Source organism: Helianthus annuus, chromosome 13 (assembly GCF_002127325.2).
Source record: "Helianthus annuus cultivar XRQ/B chromosome 13, HanXRQr2.0-SUNRISE, whole genome shotgun sequence".
Lineage (NCBI taxonomy): Eukaryota > Viridiplantae > Streptophyta > Magnoliopsida > Asterales > Asteraceae > Helianthus > Helianthus annuus.
In genome coordinates this window covers 13,400,443-13,403,082 of record NC_035445.2, presented here as the reverse complement: position 1 = coordinate 13,403,082, position 2,640 = coordinate 13,400,443, and the positions used below count along the sequence as shown (strand labels likewise).

General features: G+C 39.2%; 1 long non-coding RNA gene across 1 annotated transcript; it reads left to right on the top strand.

The window, feature by feature from the left end:
• Positions 1-561: 561 nt before the first annotated feature.
• LOC110897503 lies at positions 562-1,802 on the top strand. Its single transcript, XR_002568699.2, has 2 exons — positions 562-1,288; positions 1,371-1,802. It is a non-coding gene; the product is annotated as an uncharacterized LOC110897503 (long non-coding RNA).
• The last annotated feature ends 838 nt before the right edge of the window (positions 1,803-2,640 follow it).

Sequence of the window (2,640 nt, the reverse complement as noted above, 5' to 3'; positions counted from 1 at the left end):
GATTTTCGTGAAATCTACTGGATACTAAGAAATAACGAACTGACACCGTACAAACTACTGACAATGCCGACAAATACGAAGTTTATACGTATAACTTATAGTTATAAATGTGGTTTTGCAAAATATTATCCTTTCGAACGACACAAAGCGCAAACGTGAACGAAAAACGCGAAAACAGGAAACGCACCGACAACAGAATGGAAGCATCAAACACGCGTATTACTTTTAAAACTGAAATTTTATGATATATTTAGCCTCGTTATTAAATTTTATTATCCGTAGTTGAAAAACGGGTTAGCAATGACAAAATAAATATTTTACGCAATTTTAAACGCGACGGCAATCGTACTCGTCAAACACTAAATTTCCGACATCACTTTACGCATTTGGACCCTAATAATCTATCCTACGACATTTTTATGACGCTCGGGTTTTGAAAATGAGTTCGTAGAAATGGTCAGGCCGCTTAAACATACGAGATGGGCTTGTGGGTCTTGGGCCCAAGCCCAATAGGGAAAACCTAGCTATATAAGGGTGACAAACCCTAGTGTGCTCATATTCATCAGCCGCTAATTCTTGTTCCCACCCATTTTCCCTTTCTTCTACACCTTATCTACTCTTTCAATTAGAAAAGCCCTATCCAAAAGCTATAATCATCAGACATACACACTCTCTTTTATCTCCTCTCATCTCTCTTATACAGACATATCACACACACATACAACCATAACACTCCCCTCCCTCTTGATGTTTCTGACCGACAGCCCGGTGACCACCGGCGCTGGTTAACCGGCAAGCTGATACCCCCCCCCCCCTCGATCTTTGTTACTCCGACTCACACCCCATACACCCACAACTCTCCTTCAACCTTGCATAACCCTCACACGCACAATCGGAAGAGCGAGAACACCGGAAAGAGGAAGATAAATGGCGGCCGTGGAGGTGGTTAAGCCAGAGTGAAAGAGATCGATTAGAGAGAGAGATGGGGGTGTCGGAGGTGGAGCAGCGCCGCCGCTCACGGCGGTGGCAGTGGAGACGGAAGTCGGCAGACTGTTGCCGGCATTAATGGCAGCAGCGACAGGGATGGCGGTCATGTTTAATTGCTCAAGTTTTGGTTCGGGTTCTGTTACGGCACAGATTTGGGGGATAGTTTTGGGTCAGATCTGGTCGAGTCTCGGTTTGGGTCAACAGTCAACGATTTTGGTTCGGGCAGTGCCGTGTCCGGCGACGGTTCCACAGCGGCGCCGCCGTGCTTATCGACAGTGATGGTGGTGCCTGACCGACTTCGGTGAGTTGGCATATATTTTGTTTAATTCATTATTTTCTTTTGACCATTGAGTACGTGATGTTCAGTTTTGATTTGGGTTTAGTCCGTGAGTGATTCGCATTCTGAGTCGCTCAACGAAGTCGAACCAGTCAACACAACCGGTTGACTGGTCAATGCTGGTCAATTGTCGGATTTGGTGCTCGGTCAGCCTCAGCTCCTGTTCAAGACTCGGTTAGACCCGAGTCAACTCGGGTCAACTCTGTCGGGTCTCGTTTCGGGTGAAACAGGGTTCACCTCGGTTCGACAAGTTCAATGTTATGGTCAAAAGACGGTTAACGGAAGCCAAGCAGTCAATGCGTGACCCGGTAACAGTTAAACGACGTGAATATTTATTACATAGTTGATATATTTTATAGTTGTCGTGAAACTGAGCTCGAACCGAATATATTTAGTGGTTTGTTCTTATATTTTTACAATACCTGGTGAAAAGTTTTGGTATATTTTGATTAAATATATTGTTTATGTCATTGTTGAATTTTGACAAAATGACGACAACTTGAGTGGTCGGGCTATTCCAAAAACAGAGGAAACTCTGTCCGATTTTCGTAAAAATCCGAATTTCCAAAACGTATTTAAAGCTTAAAAAAGACACTAGTTGTAATCCAAGCTTTCTTATAAAAATAAATATAGAAGTATAGAAGTATCTTTCTTTTGGTGACGTTTTATCACGTAGGAAGTGAATTTATAATATTTCGACAAGAACGCTTTACTAGTCGAAAACTTTTATAAACCAAATATAATTATCTATATTTATTTGAATCGTCTAGAATACGAATATATTTTTATAAAGTGAGTATAATCGATTACATTCGTTTCAATGTCAAGTTTTCGAATATATATATATATATATAGGGTAAGGTTCATGCGAGAACCACCCTTATTGCGAGAACCGCGAGAACCAATGTGAACACAAAATAAAATCTAAAAAAAATCAAAAAAGCACTCAAAATTTTTTTTTTATTTTTTTTAATATTTTTTAACAAAAAATCGCTATATTTCGTTCCATAAAAAATAAAAAAAAAAAAACTTTTTTTTTCGAGTAACAGTTATCCATGCACATGTGCATATGTATCATTACTTCAACAAATTCGGTAATACATTATCAGGAATAGACAATTGCACTTTAATTTACAATACCATTAGTAATACACTACATTTTACATTACCAATATTCAAAATGCACATGTGCATAATTAGGTATAACCATGATATAACGTGTTTTGATACAAAAAGTTTGTGATTTTGAATGGAGAAGTAGACCCATATACATGTTTTTTGGTTAGTTATATCTAGTGGTTGATGGTTTGGTTATA